Source organism: Bos indicus x Bos taurus, chromosome 1, assembly GCF_003369695.1.
Source record: "Bos indicus x Bos taurus breed Angus x Brahman F1 hybrid chromosome 1, Bos_hybrid_MaternalHap_v2.0, whole genome shotgun sequence".
NCBI classification, from domain to species: Eukaryota; Metazoa; Chordata; class Mammalia; order Artiodactyla; family Bovidae; genus Bos; species Bos indicus x Bos taurus.
In genome coordinates, this window is record NC_040076.1 from 6,748,380 (window position 1) to 6,766,607 (window position 18,228).

The following is an 18,228-nucleotide window of genomic DNA, read 5'->3' on the forward strand; positions in this document are numbered from 1 at the left end:
CCTGGATTTGTGGGGAGGTGAACTCATGTAACTCAGATTGGAACTTGAACCTAAATGGCCAGGACTTGAATCTGGCCAAAACCCACAGTGTTCCACTTGAGATCACACACCTTGTCTCAGGAATTAATGAAGCTCAGGTTCTTAATCTTTCATTGCAGAAAGCATTCAGTGAGAGACAAAGTGATAGGTAAGAAGTGGATTTATTTAGAGAGAAACACACATCACAGACAGTGTATGGGCCATCTCAGAAGATGAGAGTGGCCTCAGAATATGGTGTGGTTAGCTTTTAAGAGTTGGGTAATCTCATAGGCTAATGATTGGGAGAACTGTTCCAACTACTGTGGGCAAGGGGCAGAAATTTCCAGGAACTGACTTGACTCCATGTCAAGCACTTTTATCATTCATATAACAGCATCTAATGGACCACTTACGTTATTATTTCCAAGAAAATGTCTCTAAACAATGCTTCCCTGGTGGCTCAGATGGTAAAGAATCTGCCTGCAATGAGGGAGACCTCGTTTCAATCCCTGGGTCAGGAAGATCCCCTGGAGAAGGAAATGGCAACCTACTCCACTATTCTCACCTGGAGAATCCCACGGACAGAGAAGCCTGGCAGGCTATACAGTCCATGGGGTCGTGAAGAGTTCATCCCAACTGAGAGTAACATACATACACAAATACTATTGAGTTTGTTCTCATTTCAGGTACAAAAGGGCTTTTTTCCTATATACATAAACTAGAAAATAACATTAAGAAATAAAAATATTGCTGTAAATTTTAAGTTAACAAAGGCAAGAACATATTCCTAAGATTTCACTGTTCAACATACTATGCATGCTATTGAAATTTATAATAATATGTACTCTAAAGCTTAAAAAATGAAAATAAGGTAGAACAACTAAAATAAGTTAGAAAAACAAGACTGGAAGGTGACTGTGGCTCGGATCATGAGCTCGTTATTGCAAAATTCAGACTTAAATTGAAGAAAGTAGGAATAACCACTAGGCCATTCAGGTATGACCTAAATCAAATCCCTTACAATTATACAGTAGAAGTGACAACTAGATTCAAAGGATTAGATCTGATAGACAGAGTGCCTGAAGAACTATGGACAGAGGTTCATGACATTGTACAGGAGGCAGTGATCAAGACCCAAGAAAAAGAAATGCAAAAAGACAAAATGGTTGTCTGAGAAGGCCTTACAAATCACTGAGAAAAGAAGAGAAGCAAAAGGCAAAGGAGAAAAGGAAAGATATATGCATCAGAATGCAGAATTCCAAAGACTAGAAAGGAGAGATAAAAAAGCCTTCCTCAATGATCAATGCAAAAAAATAGAGGAAAACAATAGAATGGGAAAGACTAGGGATCTCGTCAAGAAAACTAGAGATACCAAGGGAATATTTCATGCAAAGAGGAGCACAATAAAGGACAGAAATGGTGTGGACCTAACAGAAGTAGAAGATATTAAGAAGAGGTGGCAAGAATACACAGAAGAACTATACAAAAAAAGATACTCATGACCCAGATAACCACAATGGTGTGATCACTCATCTGGAATGTAAAGTCAAGTGGGCCTTAGGAAGCATCACTATGAACAGAGCTACTGGAGGTGATAATTCCAGTTGAACTATTTCAAAGCCTAAAAGATGATGCTGTGAAAGCACTGCACTCAATATGCCAACAAATTTGGAAAACTCAGCAGTGGCCACAGGGCTGGAAAAGGTCAGTTTTTGTTCCAGTCCGAAAGAAAGGCAATGCCAAAGAATGTTCAAATGATTGAATTGCACTCATCTCACGCCCTAGCAAAGTAACGCTTAAAATTCTCCAAGCCAGGCTTCAACAGTATGCGAACCATGGACTTCCAGGTGTCCAAGCTGGATTTAGAAAAGGCAGAGGAATAAGAGATCAAATTGCCAACATCTGTTGGATCATAGAAAAAGCAAGAGAGTTGGCAGAATGCAAACAACTAAAGAACCTCTTGACGAAAGTGAAAAAGTTAGCTTAAAACTCAGCATTCAGAAAACTAAGATCATGGCATTCAGTCCCATCACTTTATGGCAAATAGATGGGGAAACAATGGAAACAGTGAGAGAAGTTATTTTCTTGGGCTCCAAAATCACTGCAGATGGTGACTGCAGCCATGAAATTAAAAGACGCTTGCTCCTTGGAAGAAAAGCTACGACCAACCTAGACAGCATATTAAAAGCTGAGACATTACTTTGCCAACAAAGGTCTGTCTACTCAAAGCTATTGTTTTTCTAGTAGTCATGTATAGATGTGAGAGCTGGACTATAAAGAAAGCTGAGGGCTGAAGAATTGATGCTTTTGAACTGTGGTGCTGGAGAAGACTCTTGAGAGTCCCCTGAACTGCAAAGAGATCCAACCAGTCCATCCTAGGGGAAATCAGTCCTGAGTATTCACTGGAAGGATGGATGCTAAAGCTGAAGCTAGCTCCAATAATTTGGCCACCTGATGCAAAGAACTGACTCATTGGAAAAGACCCAGATGCTGGGAAAGATTGAAGGCAAGAGTAGAAGGGGTTGACAGAGGATGAGATGGATGGATGGCATCACCGATTCAATGGACATGAGTTTGAGCAAGCTCCGGGAGTTGATGATGGACAGGGAAGCCTGGCGTGCTGCAGTCCACGGGGTATCAGAGTTGGACATGACTGAGCTACTGAACTGACCATATGATCCAGCAATTCTAATTCTGATCATTAATCTAAAGGAAATAAAATTACCATCTCTAAAAGATAATGCACCCTTTTGTTCATTGCAGCATTGTTCATAGTAACCATGACATGGAAACAACCTACATACCCATCAATAAATGAATGTGTAAAGAAGGTGTGGTATATATGTATGTATAATGGAATATTATTCAGCAATATAAAAAAGAAAGAAATCTGCCAGTTGACACAATATGGATGGACCTTGAGGGTGTTATGCTAAGTGAAATAAGACAGAGAAAAACAAATACTATATGATATTCCTTATATGTGGAATCTTAAACAAACAAACAAAAAAGGACAAACACAAAAAATCTCATAGATACAGAGAACAGTTTTGTGGTTACCAAAGGCAGGGAGTGGAAGGTATAGACAAAATGGGTGAAGGTGGTTAAAAGTTAGACTTTTGGTTTTAAGATACATAAGTCCTAGGGATGTAAGGTGCAGCATAATGGCTCTGGTGAATTATGCTGTACTGTACATCTGGCTGATACTAAGAGAGTGGATCTTGACGTTCTCATTGTATGAAAAAAATTGTAACTATGTGGTGATGGATGCTAAATCAATTTATTGTGGTAATCATTTCATAATACATACATATGTCAAGTCCTTATGCTGTACACCTAAAACAATGTTACATGTCCCTTATATTTCAATTTCAAGAACTGCATTTTTAAAACATTAAATAGTGTCTTGGTCACATGTGGCTAGTGGCTACTACATTGGACTGTGTAGTTATGGAATATTTTCATCACTTCAGAAAGGTTCAGTAGGACAATGCTATTTTAGAGTTTCAGAGCCAACCATTTTTGACACTGAGAAAACATTCCCGTCTCCTCTGCATGACGAGATTCTTAATATTTTAATCTTCAGTGAATTTGAGCTTTTAAAAAGTATGAAGATACCTGATATCAGAAGCTTGTAAGAACAAAATATTATTTCTCATTTTAGAGGCAGGCCAAGTTCCCCTGATAACTCTATTTTTAAACAGCCTAACTAGGCCAAAAGACAGGCAGAAATCCAAAGTTGCAAAACTTTTTCCTAGAAGCCTGAATGCCTTTCAGATTGCTTACAGACCATAAAATTCAGCACTGGGAGGTTCAAAATGTTGAGTTAGTGACCTCATGCATTCAACTTTTTCTCAGAAGTTTTCATGGCTTCTTTTCTAAGCATACAATGCACTTCTTTGTATCACATTCTTTTCCCATATTTGTAACTTTCACTTCCCTTTTACATGATACATAATGTAATGTAATGTAATAAGGTTGTATTATTTACTGATGTGGATACATATTTATGCAAATATTAAAGAAGAGAAAACTTTTAGGAACATTTTTGGAATTCCGTCATCTTAAAAGCTGATAAGGGACTTCCCTGATGATACAGTGGTTAAGAATCCACATGCCATTGCAGGGGACATGGGTTTGATCTCTGGTCCAGGGAGATTTCACATGCCAGGGAGCAGCTAAGTCCAAGCACCACCACTCCTGAAGCTTGTGTGTCCCAGAGCCCACATACCACAGCTACTGAGTCCATGTGCTGCAACTCCCGAAGCTCACGCTCCCCAGCAAGAGAAGTCACTGCAGTGAGAAGCCCGCAGATCACAGCAAAGGGTAGCTCCCACTTACTGCGACTAGAGAAAGCCCGCTTGAAGCAACTCAGTGCAACCAAAAACAAAACAAATAAATAAATCATATGTTTTTAAAAGCTGATAAAACTAGAGTTTTTTCTTTGCTTGAAACGAGAAAAATAATGAGTTTTTAAAACTTTAGAGTTCATTATACAGCTCTTCTTCTCACACCTAAGAACAAGCTGAAAAATCAGTTTAAATTTTCTCTAAATGCTTCCTCTGAAAGACTTAAGAGAACAGGGTCATCAAAAAACACATTTGCTGTCTATTGAAGACATGTTCAAAACTCAGAAATTTTACCCAATATTTAGTCAGAATATGTTATCTATATCTGCCTAGAGTGGGAAAATCTGTTTAACCTAGAGAGTCTTATTATGGCTTTTTTTTTTTATAAAACTGTCAGAGGATTATAGGGAGACTGAGAAGGCATAGCTTCTTTACAAGCAATATGGCCACCAATACAGAGCAACTCCTTATATCCTCTTGGAGCACTGAAGCCCACAGGGAAACAAACTCACTAGAGAATTCTATATATGTGATGTTTATTGTGGCTACCACTGTACGGCTCTGGCACCAAATTCCTGAAAATAAATTATTATGATGAAAAATGTTTTTCATATATGCAGAATTTTTTTTTAACTCTTAGGAACCTTTTTTAAATGGAAACTGATCATTCATACACGCCCCCTAACCCTTTCTTACAATTAAAGGAAGACAGAGAGACTGACTTTGGAAAACTAATGGATAATGCTCAACAATTTATGAAAAGTTTATTAACTTTCTAAAGTTTACTGCGGTCCTCTTAGAATTATCCCAGACATAGCATGGGTTTATATAAAATGAACCACCAATGATATTAGAAACCAGAGAAAGGAAAGAGTATCAAAGATTTGGATTGAAATGAACTGTCAAGATTTTGAATTTCCAGGAAGGGCAACATTGCAGTGAATTCTAGATGGAGTCGGCAGGGAGAGAAGGTGACAGAAATGAGCTAACTTCTCTCAGGGTTTTGTAAGAATGCAAAATGCTGTCTTTGGTGCTTTTTAGACTTTAGAGGGCATAAGAATCAAATCTGCCCAGAATGCAGCTTTTAATAGACTAAGTCTAGATTAGAGCCTGAGATTCTCCATTTCTAACAGACTCCCGACAAAGATCCATCTATTCAAAGATATGGTTTTTCCAATAGATATGTACAGATGTGAGACTTGGATCATAAAGAAGGTTGAGCACCGAAGAACTGATGCTTTCCAACTATGGTGCTGGAGAAGACACTTGCGAGTCCCTTGGACAGCAAGGAGGTCAAACCACTCAACCCTAAAGGAAATCAACCCTGAATATTCATTGGAAAGACTGGTGTTGAAGTGGAAGCTCCAATACTTTGGCCACCTGATGCAAAGAGCCAACTCATTGGAAAAGACCCTGATGCTGAGAAAGATTGAAGGCATGAGGAGAAGGGGGTGACAGAGGAGAAGATGATTGGATGGCATCACAGACTCAATGGACATGAGTTTCAGCAAACTCCAGGAGATGGTGAAGGACAAGAAAGCCTGGCGTGCTGCAGTCCACAGGGTCTCAAAAAGAGTCCAACATGACAGAGCGACAGAACAACAGACTCCCAGGTAATCCAATGCCTCGTTTCCATGAACATCATTTTGAGTAACAAAGAAAGTTGTGATAGATTCAGCTATCACAATCAACAAAGAACTCATGTTTATATTGATGCTTTGTTGTCTAAGCCCAGTCCTCATATATTTTATGTCATTTGATTTTAAACACATAAAACAGGATTCTGTATCTGCTCTTATATATCACCTCGTATATTCTATATTGCCTTTTCCAAATTGAATCCAATTAGATATGCCAGCAATAAAAGTTTGCCACACTCAAAGAGGTTTAGAAAATGTTGAGTTAAGCAGTTAGATAAGCTCCTTAACTACTACAGGACTTTCAGAACCTTTAACCCAAATGTACATTATGCATCTTCAAGAAAGAATTGATCACACATAATGCTTTCTTAGTAAACTTATTCGTACTTACTGGAGTACCTTCCAAATGCTGTGAATAGTGAGGTTTTGAATACAAGTTCTGAGGTTGCCTTGGTTCTTACTTTTATAGATACTACTTTGCTCAGCCCAAGAGATGACCTACACTTAACTGAAAGTTGCTGATAAGAGAGTTTTCAAAAATGACTAAGGTATCAGGTTAAAAATAATGATTATCTTTGGACCAATCAGGGCAATCTTTGCAGTCAATCAGATGAGGTTCTGCAAGGAGTGACTTTTGTATTAAACACCAGAAGACATGTTATAGAATTAGGACGTTCCCATTTCATGCATTACAACAGAGCTCCTATAACCTGTTAAGAAATGATAGGAAAACAGGACAGACCAGTCTTCTGTGTACCGCACGGAAATGGAACAACATGAGAACTACAGCGAGAAAGTGCTCAACTCAGGGGTATGGTTTACTCAGAAAGTTTTCCAATCGTGCTGCATAGCGCCTTGTAATCACTGCCTTTGCAAGTGAAGAGTAAAAGCAAATATTCTCCAGCACAAAATCTGGGAAGTCTGATCTCACTCCTGCTCACTATGATGACTGGGTAAGAAGCTTCTAGCTATATAAAGCATGTGAAATTCAAAGCTTCAAGAAATACTTCGACCTTTCCTTGGACTGGTCATGCTGAAATAAATGGTAGACTGAGAGTTTGCCTACAACAAATGGACCCAGGGAGCTGACGGGTTCCTCCCTTCTGTGAATTCTGAGTGTATAATGAACTTCCTTTTAACATAAAAAATGAAAAGAGCTTTAACCAAAATTGGCTTTATATTTTATACATATGTAGAATTTAATGCCTTCAAACTTTAGGAGGAAGTAGCAAATACACTTTCATGGCAGCTAGTGAGGCTCCTTGATAACAAAGTTTCATCTCATAGGGAACTAGAGTGTGATGATTCTCAACATTTGACTGCATTAGAATCACCCAGAAAGCTTGTCAAAACACAGATTACTGCAACTCATCCTGGACTTTCTGATTCAGCAGGACTGGGATAGTGCCTGAGGATTTACATTTATCACAAGATCTCAGATGATGCTGCTGCTTTGAAGAGGGCTACAGGAAAGGAAAAAGCCTTACTGATCAGCTGAAGCATCCCCTTTTCCTTACAGATGCAAAGTCTGAGGCACACATAAGAAGTCAACACCCAAGCTGGGGTCAGCAACAGTCCCTTCGACTAGAAGTCACGTGGGCATCCTTGCAGTACACACCCAGATCGCCACCACTGCTTCAGTCTTGTGCAGTTTCTTAGAATGTCACACACCTCCTCCCTACACACTCCTCCTCTCCATTCCTGAATCAGAAAAAATTGTGACAGACTTTGATGTGGGCAAAAAAAAAATCACTGGGTGTCCTGTCTCTCTACCCTTCTGGTCTATGTTTGCTTTGTAATGTCTTGCAGCTATTTTATGACTCTAAAAGTTGTGGGAAACTATAACGATGCAGATGATTCTTGTCTGTAGAAATGCACGTGAACTGGGACTTTTGAAATAAAACTGAGCATCGGGTTACAGGTATCAACCAGGCATGTATCTATTTGTAAAACTATTTCAGCATTCTCAATTGCCTGTGTGTACATGTATGTGTTTCTTTTAATTCTCTCTTGAATCTGTAACATCTTACTGAGTCCCACATTAAGTAATGAGTTAAATAAAATCCTTGGCATTGGTTCATTTACTATTTTGTATAATTTGTCTATCACAACTTTACATTTTTTAAAATTATCTTTTAACATCCTAAAAAAGAGTGCTTCTTGAATGACAGATTAAGGGTTTTCAAAAATCTGCTCCTTCATAAAAATCAATAAAAGAAGTGGCAAAAATTGTCCAGATTAACTTTTTCTTGGAGTTTGGAAATTAACTAAAGGATTGCAAAATTTCAAGGAGTGTTTATCAAGAAAAATTGCTGAATTTTGGTAAGAGAAGCTAGCTGCTTTGTGGCATTTTTAACTTGACCTAATCCCATCTTCCTCTTCACGTCTCCATGGTAGCTTTGAAAACAAAAGACCTTACAATTACGGTAGTTGTGCAAACGAGCAGTCTAACAACCACTGAAGGGGACAGAATGAATTTGGAACTTCCCCAAAGCCCCATAACTGCTCAGCTTTGACCACCGTGGAGGCTCATTGAAAATCCCCATTCTCAGGGTTTATCCTTATTTAACCTGACTCAGAACCTGCTCTGTGCCAACAGCCCCATCTCTAGGTAATTTGCTAGAAAAGAAAAATCAGTGAGAATATTTCAACTACCTAAGATGATGTTTGGAGAAGGCAATGGCACCCCACTCCAGTACTCTTGCCTGGAAAATCCCATGGATGGAGGAGCCTGGTGGGCTGCAGTCCATGGGGTCGCTGAGGGTCAGACACGACTGAGCTTTCACTTTTCACTTTCATGCGTTGGAGAAGGAAATGGCAACCCACTCTAGTGTTTTTGCCTGGAGAATCCCAGGGACGGGGGAGCCTGGTGGGCTGCCGTCTATGGGGTTGCACAGAGTCAGACACGACTGAAGTGACTTAGCTTAGCTAAGATGATGTTACTAGGTTGGGCTAACCAAAACACTTAAAAAGAACAACTGGGAAATGAGAGCTTCATAAAGGACCTTGAAAAACTCACACCTATTCTTTAGAATCTGTAAGACCGTGAATAGGGCTGTATGTTTGCACAGGAAAAACCTGATAAGGTTTTAACGTCTCATCACCAGATTGCCTTGACACTCTACACAAACAGAAAGTAAAGGCTAAGGCAAAGTTTTAAACCGCCTGCAAGATTGTAGAAGATAACCCCCAGCACACACACACAGCCAATCAGCAAAGGCTGAGAGAGTTATTGGTTCAAAGCATTTATGGAAATCTCTCTACTCATTCGCTGACATTAAGCTAACCAGGTAGACTTCAAAGGCCACACATGACAAAGAATATACTTTATAAAATTGGTCCAGAAAAGTCACCAATGAATAAAAAACAGAAACAATAATAACAAAAAACAGCACAAAAACAAATCCTGGAGAGAAGAGAGTGATTTTCAGAGTCACCACAATATGTTATTTTAAACGTCTAGTTGTCAGCAACAACAAAAAAAATTAAAAATAAGGGACTTCCCTGGTGGTCCATTGGCTAAGACTGCACTCCCAATGCAGGGTACCTGGGTTTGATCCTTTGTTGGGGAACTAGACCCTACAGGCTGCAACTAAGAATTCCCATGTTCCTGAATGCCCTAAGACTTGGTACAGCCAAATAAATAAAATTAATTCATTAATTCAAAAAGCAGCGTGTACTTAAAAAAAAATGAAGCACATAAAGATATGTGAATGTATAGCTCATGGAAAAGAAAGTATCCCATCAATTCTCCCTGACGAACTCCAGATTTGGACTTACTAACCAAAGACTTTAAGAAGAACTTTTTAGTTTTTCTAATGAACTAAAGGAAACTGTGTCCAAACAATCAAAAGTATAATAATTCAAAAATGAACTCAAAAAAACAATCCCTTCAAAAGAGTATAAAGATGCAAAATATTTAGAAATAAGTCTTTTTAACCAGAAGACTTGTACTGAAACTCTGTAAAGCATTACTGAAAGAAATTAATAAATAAATAAATGCAAAGGTAGCCCACATGCAAGGATCAGAAGACACTATCAATAGGATGGCAACATTCCACAAACTGATCTATAGACTCAACTTAATTTCTATCAAAACCACATCTGACCTATTTTTGCAGAAATTGACAAATTGATTACAAATTTACATGGAAATTCATGGAAACCAAAGCAATCTTGAAAAAGATAAAGTTGTAAGATTTAGAATTCCCAGTTTCAAAGCTTATTATGAAGTTATGGTAATTTAGACAATGTGGTACTGGCATAGGATAGACATATAGATCAATGGAGCAAAACTGAGTCCAGAAATACTCACATTGATGGTCAATTGATTTTCAGCAAAACAATTCATTGGATAAACAACAATGCTTTCAACAAATGATGCTGAAACAACTGGGTATAAAATAATAAAACCTAACTCCTACCTAACACCATACATAAAAATTAACTTAAAAATGACATTGGGCTCAGCAATGGTTTTTTAGATGACTTTAAAAGCACAAGCAACAAAAGTAAAAATAGATTAATTCAATTTCATAGAAAGTAAAAATGTTTTGTGATTCAAAACAATAAAGTAAAAAGATAGTCCATAAAGGGAAAATATATGTAAATGATATATCTGATAAAGGACTTGTACCTAGAATATATTGGAAAAAAAAAAAAAACAAAAAACTCTACAACTCAACAATAAAAAGAGCTCAAAGAAAAAGGAGGAAAATTTTTCTCCATTAAGTGATACTCATTGTTACTGTTCAGTCATTATGTGATTATGTCATGTCTGACTCTTTGAGACCCCATGGACTGCAGCATACCAGGCTTCCCAGTGCTTCACCATCTCCCAGAGTTTGCTCAGATTTATGTCCATTGAGTTGGTGATGCTATCTAACCATCTCATCCTCCGCTGCCCACTTTCTTGCCTTCAATCTTTCCCAGCATCAGGGTCTTTGCCAATGAGTAGGCTCTTCGCATCAGGTGGCTAAGTATTGGAGCTTCAGCTTCAGCATTAGTCCTTCCAATGAATATCCAGGGTTGATTTCCTTTAGGATTGACTGGTTTGATCTCCTTGCAGGCCAAGGGACTCTCAAGAGTCTTCTTCAGTCACAGTTTGAAAGCATCAATTCTTCAGTGCTCAGCCTTCTTTATGGTCCAACTCTCTCATCCACACATGACTACTGGAAAAGCCATAGCTTTCTCTATATAGACCTTTGTCATCAAAGTGATGTCTATACTTTTTAATACACTGTCTAGGTTTGTCACATCTTTTCTTCCAAGGAGCCAGTGTCTTTTAATTTCATGACTGCAGTCACCATGTGCAGTAATTTGCGAGCACAAGAAAATAAAATCTGTCACTGCTTCTACTATTTCCCCTCCTATTTGCCATGAAGTGATGAGACCAGATGCCATGATCGTAGTTTTTTAATGTTAAGTTTCAAGCCAGCTATTTCACTCTCCTCTTTCACCGTCATCAAGAGGCTCTTTAGTTCCTCTTTACTTTTGCCATTAGAGTGGTATCATCTGCATATCTGAGGTTGTTAATATTTCTTCCAGTAGTCTTGTTTCCAGCTATGATTCATTCAGCCTGGCATTGTGCATGATGTACTCTGCACAGAGTAGGGAGTAGGAAGTCAAGAAACACCTGGAGTAACAGGCAAATTTGGCCTTGGAATACGGAATGAAGCAGGGCAAAAACTAATAGAGTTTTGCCAAAAAAAATGCACTGGTCATAGCAAACACCCTCTTCCAACAACACAAGAGAAGACTCTACACATGGACATCACCAGATGGTCAACACCAAAATCAGATTGATTATATTCTTTGCAGCCAAAGATGGAGAAGCTCTATACAGTCAACAAAAACAAGACCAAGAGCTGACTGTGGCTCAGATCATGAACTCCTTATTGCCAAATTCAGACTTAAATTGAAGAAAGGAGGGAAAACCACTAGACCATTCAGGTATGACCTAAATCAAATCCCTTATGATTATACAGTGGAAGTGAGAAATAGATTTAAGGAACTAGATCTGATAGATAGAGTGCCTGATGAACTGTGGACGGAGGTTCATAACATGGTACAGGAGACAGGGATCAAGACCATCCCCATGGAAAAGAAATCCAAAAAAGGCAAAATGGCTGTCTGGGGAGGCCTTACAAATAGCTGTGAAAAGAAGAGAAGCGAAAAGCAAAGGAGAAAAGGAAAGATATAAGCATCTGAATGCAGAGTTCCAAAGAAGAGCAAGAAGAGATAAGAAAGCCTTCCTCAGTGATCAATGCAAAGAAATAGACAAAAACAACAGAATGGGAAAGACTAGAGATCTCTTCAAGAAAATTAGAGATACCAAAGGAACATTTCATGCAAAGATGGGCTCGATAAAGGACAGAAATGGTATGGACCTAACAGAAGCAGAAGATTTTAAGAAGAGATGGCAAGAATACACAGAAGAACTGTATAGAAAAGATCTTCATGACCCAGATAATCACGATGGTGTGATCACTGACCTAGAGCCAGACATCCTGGAATGTGAAGTCAAGTGGGCCTTAGAAAGCATCACTACGAACAAAGCTAGTGGAGGTGATGGAATTCCAGTTGAGCTATTCGAAATCCTGAAAGATGATGCTGTGAAAGTGTTGCACTCAATATGCCAGCAAATTCGGAAAACTCAGCAGTGGCCACAGGACTGGAAAAGTCAGTTTTCATTCCAATCCCAAAGAAAGGCAATGCCAAAGAATGCTCAAACTACCACACAATTGCACTCATCTCACACACTAGTAAAGTAATGCTCAAAATTCTCCAAGCCAGGCTTCAGCAATACATGAGCCGTGAACTTCCAGATGTTCAAGCTGGTTTTAGAAAAGGCAGAGGAACCAGAGATCAAATTGCCAACATCCGCTGGATTATCAAAAAATCAAGAGAGCTCCAGAAAAACATTTATTTCTGCTTTATTGACTATGCCAAAGCCTTTGACTGTGTGGATCACAATAAACTGTGGAAAATTCTGAAAGAGATGGGAATACCAGACCACCTGACCTGCCTCTTGAGAAACCTATATGCAGGTCCGGAAGCAACAGTTAGAAGTGGACATGGAACAACAGACTGGTTCCAAATAGGAAAAGGAGTACGTCAAGGCTGTATATTGTCACCCTGCTTATTTAACTTCTATGCAGAGTATATCATGAGAAATGCTGGGCTGGAAGAAGCACAAGCTGGAATCAAGATTGCCGGGAGAAATATCAACAACCTCAGATATGCAGATGACACTACCCTTATGGCAGAAAGTGAAGAGGAACTAAAAAGCCTCTTGATGAAAGTGAAAGTGGAGAGTGGAAAAGTTGGCTTAAAGCTCAACATTCAGAAAATGAAGATCATGGCATCTGGTCTCATCACTTCATGGGAAATAGATGGGAAAACAGTGGAAACAGTGTTAGACTTTATTTTTCTGGGCTCCAAAATCACTGCAGATGGCGACTGCAGCCATGAAATTAAAAGACACTTACTCCTTGGAAGGAAAGTTATGACCCACCTAGATAGCATATTCAAGAGCAGAGACATTACTTTGCCAACAAAGGTCCGTCTAGTCAAGGCTATGGTTTTTCCTGTGGTCATGTATGGATGTGAGAGTTGGACTGTGAAGAAAGCTGAGCGCTGAAGAATTGATGCTTTTGAACTGTGGTGTTGGAGAAGACTCTTGAGAGTCCCTTGGACTGCAAGGAGATCCAACCGGTCCATTCTGAAGGAGATCAGCCCTGGATGTTCTTTGGAAGGAATGATGCTAAAGCTGAAGCTCCAGTACTTTGGCCACCTCATGCAAAGAGTTGACTCATTGGAAAAGACTCTGATGCTGGGAGGGATTGGGGGCAGGAGGAGAAGGGGACGACAGAGGATGAGTTGGCTGGATGGCATCACTGACTCGATGGACGTGAGTCTGAGTGAACTCTGGGAGTTGGTGATGGACAGGTATGCCTGGCGTGCTGCGATTCATAGGGTCACAAAGAGTCGGACACGACTGAGTGACTGAACTGAACTGACTCTGCAAAGAAGTTAACTGACAAAGTGACAAGATACAGCCTTGTCATACTCCTTTCCCAATTTGAACCAGTCCATTTCTCCATGTCCACATACAGGTTTCTCAGGAGACAGGTAAGCTGATCTGGTACTCATCTCTTTAAGAATTTTCCAGTAGCTGATGACCTTCATAATATCTGACAATAAATGAATCTCTGCTTTCCTTGAATTGGACAACCTTTTCAAACGGGTAGAGACCGTTCATGGAACAGCTGGCACTGAGGTATATGAAGACCTGAGGTATAAGCTGTCCCTGGAGTTCCCCAGTGGCTACCCTTACAAAACTCTCATGTGAAGTTCCTCACACCCTGCTGCCACCCCAGTGGGGACACCAAGGGCAACATCTGCCTGGACATCCAGAAAGGCAAGTGATCCGCCCTGTGCGACATCAGAGCCACTCTGCTCTCCCGTCCAGAGTCTGCTCAGAACCCGACATCATAGCCCTTTGAACACATACGCTGGTGAGCTTGGGAAAAACACCCACAGCCCTTAAGAGCCTGAAAAAAAACCACTCAAAGCACGTCTCCAGCCAAGAGTCCTGACCTGGGATGTCCAGTTGTCCTTGTGTTTTCTTTTTATTATTTTTCCTTAGGTGGTCTGCCCTTTCCTCGATTTCTGTACAGGACTCTGTATTTTTCTCTGCAGTATCATTTTCATTTTATTTATGTTTTTTAAATTAAGTGTCAGGTTAAGCCCTTGTGATGACTATATTAAATACGTACAATTGGGTTTTTTTTTAAAGAACTATTGGGAAGGATGTGAAAAAAGTTGAAACCCCCAGACATTGCTGGAAGGAATGCAAACTGATACAGTCACATTGGAAAATAGTTCCTCAGAGTTAAGCATAAAATTGACCCAGAAATTCCTAGGTATACATCAATTTCTACTCCTACCCAAGAGAATTGAAAACATATGCTCCCCTCAGATTTATAAATTAATATCCACATTTTCGTAATAGCTAAAAAGTAAAAACAACTCAAATGTCCATCAGCTACTGAATAGATAAAATTTGGTAAATCTATATAATGGATTATTATTTAGTATGAAGTACTGACACCTGCAGCAACATGGACAAAACTTAAAACTTATTTTTTTAAGTGAAAAACAAATTCAAAAGGCTACAGATTGTATGACTACATTTATATAAAAAGTCCACAGTAGGCAAATCCATAGTAACAGAAAGCAGATTAATGGTTGCTAGGGGTTGAAAAAGGAGGAATGATTGTTAATGACTACAGTGTTTTCGGGGGGAGTAATAAAACATTCTGAAATTAAATACTGGTGATAGTTGCACAGCTTTGTGTATTTACTGAAAATTACTGAATTGTATACTCATTTCTTTCAACTTTATTGATATATAATTAACATACAGGATTGTTAAAATTCAAGGTGTACAATGTCTTGATTTGACACCACTTCTGTATTGTAAAAAGATCACCACAGCAGGGTCGGTTAACAACTCCATTACCTCACATTATCACCATTTCTTTTTTATGATGAGAACATTTAAGATGTACTCTCTTAACAACTTACAAGCATATAATATGTTGTTGTTGTTTAGTCGCTAAGTCGTGTCTGACTCTTTGCGACCCAGTGAACTGAAGCCCACCAGGCTCCTCTGTCCATGGGAGTTTTCAGTTAAGAATATTGGAATGGGCTGCCATTTCCTCCTCTAAGAGATCTTCCTGACCCAAGGATTGAACCTGTGGCTCCTGTATAGAAGTTGGATTTCTTACTGCTGGGCCACAAGGAGAGCCCTTATATAATATGATACTGTTAACTGTAATCACCATGCCATATGTTAGATTCCCCAGAACTTATTCTTCTCACAACTGAAAGTGTATACTCTTTGACCAATAACTTCTCATTTTCTCTACCCACTACCCCTGATAACCACCATTCCCTGTTTCCACGAGTTTGATTTTTTTTTTTTTTAGATTCCACATATAAATGAGATAATACAGTATTTCAAGGTCCATCCATGTTGTCACAAATGGCAACATTTCCTGCCTACTCTGGCTAAAGAATACTATACACAAAGGAAATATATAGTATTTACGGCTTCTTTGTCCATTCACGTGTAGACAAACACTTGTTTCCTTACCTTGGCTGTTGTGAATAATGTTACAGTGACCATGGGAGTGTAGATATGTCTTCAAGATTCTGATTTCATTTCCTTTGACTATATTACGAGAAGTGGGATAGATGGGTCATATGATGGTTCTATTTTTAATTTTGAGGAACCGCCATACTGTTTTCCATAGTAACTGCACCATTTTACACTCCCCCCAACAGTGCACAGGGGTTCCCTTTTCTCCACATCCTTCCTAACACCTGTTAGGTCACGTCTTTTGATATCAGCCATTCTAACATGTGTGAAGTGATACCATGGTGGTTTTGAGTTGTAGTTCCTTGATGATTCATGATGTTGAGCATCTTTTCATGTACATGATGGCCATTTGTATATCTTCTTTGGAAAAATATCTCTTCGGTTCCTTTGCCCATTTTTTTAATCAGAATTTTTCTTTTTTTTGCTATTGAGTTGTATGAGTTTCTTACATATTTTGGATATTAACCCCTTATCAGATATACGGTTTCCACATATTCTATCCTATTTCATAGGTTTCCTTCTTATTTTGCTAAATATGTCCCTGTTAAACAAACTGGAGAGGTGAATGTGTCTTCCCCACTAAAACAATACTGCACATACTTCAGCCACTTGGCCATAGGATGTGCATGGGTGAGCTAATCCAGGAGTCCTCCTAACAACCTTAGAGGGAAACTACACGTCCGCTTGCAAATAATCCGTTTAATAAATGTTTAAATCAAATCCATTCTTCTGTTCTTCAACCAAAGTTGCTTTTTGTTTTTTGGTTTTTTTAATGTCTGTCCTTCTTTCTGTTTATAAGCAAACTGATGTTGCATTTTTACACAAAACTCCTGAATATGCGTCCTGAAAACTGTAATCCAGGACCTTGGTCAGAAAGAGCAACAGGGGGACGGTTGAACAGGGGTTTTCCTGAGGGTGTGTCAATAGTAATGACTCATGCTACTTCCTCATTCTAACCCTTTCCATCGATGGGGTGGAGAAAGTCCAGTCAGGCCTGGGGGAAGTCGTCTTTATTTAGAGGGTGCTCTTCCTATGTGTGCTAGTTGCTCAGCTGTGTCCGACTTTTTGTGGGACTTCTCCAGGCAAGAATACTGGAATGGGTTGCCATGCCCTCCTCCAGGGGATCCTTCCAACCCAAGAAAATCGAACCCAGGTCTCCCACGTTGCAGGTAGATTCTACACCATCTGAGCCACCAGGGAAGCCCTTGCTATAATGACACCTTTTTGCTCTCCTTGTACCACAATGCAAAGCAGGGAAATTGAAATGAAGGGCTAGATAGAGTTTAAGGCAACACAAGTCACCTGTAAAATAAAGGTGGCATATACTAAAATTAATTCCTCAGTGTATGCAAAAGAGAAAGGCAAATTCAGCATATTTCTTTTTGTGTGTATAGTCAGGTACTAAGTGACTCTTGAGTCATGCAAAGCCAGTAAAGAGAAAAAGAGACAAAGAAGAAAAAAGAAGAGGAAGGAATGCGAAGAAGAGAAGTGTGAACACAAATTACCTTTCCAATGTGGGCAGTCTAGATAGTATCTCAGTTCCCCAAACAATGTTTGCTTTGTAATTTCATTGCATTACTCATTCAAATATTTTCTCTCCAGATGATTCAAAGTCCGCAGTTCCAGACCTGAAATCTGTATGTTAAGGTAAAGCATTCAAGTCCTTTCTAGGACTCTCCACTCATAAAAAGAGGAATAATTAAGGTTTTTATACCTTGAGAGATTTCTCAAAGCACTGCACAGAGATTAAACATCAGCAATTATACAGTGCTATCCATCACTTAAAACTGAGGAGAAAGAAGCCAAGTTGTTGAAGCCAGAGCCAGAAAAGAACTCTTGGTTGGTTTGCTGAGCCATACTGCCTTTAAAATAAAATAATGCAAATCATTCGACGAAACGTGTTTGCTGAAATTTTTTTCTTCTTTACTGAAAAGAAAGAGTAAGGAAGGCATGAATTGCTATTCCATAAAACAAGTATAATTATACCCACCTATAAAAATTAAAATTTTACAGTTATAGGTAAAACAGATTAAGAAAAATTAGAGATAAAACA

At 39.0% G+C, this 18,228-nt stretch overlaps 1 pseudogene; it reads left to right on the plus strand.

The window, feature by feature from the left end:
• The first annotated feature begins 14,186 nt into the window (after positions 1-14,186).
• On the plus strand, positions 14,187-14,607 carry LOC113897480 (annotated as a pseudogene).
• The last annotated feature ends 3,621 nt before the right edge of the window (positions 14,608-18,228 follow it).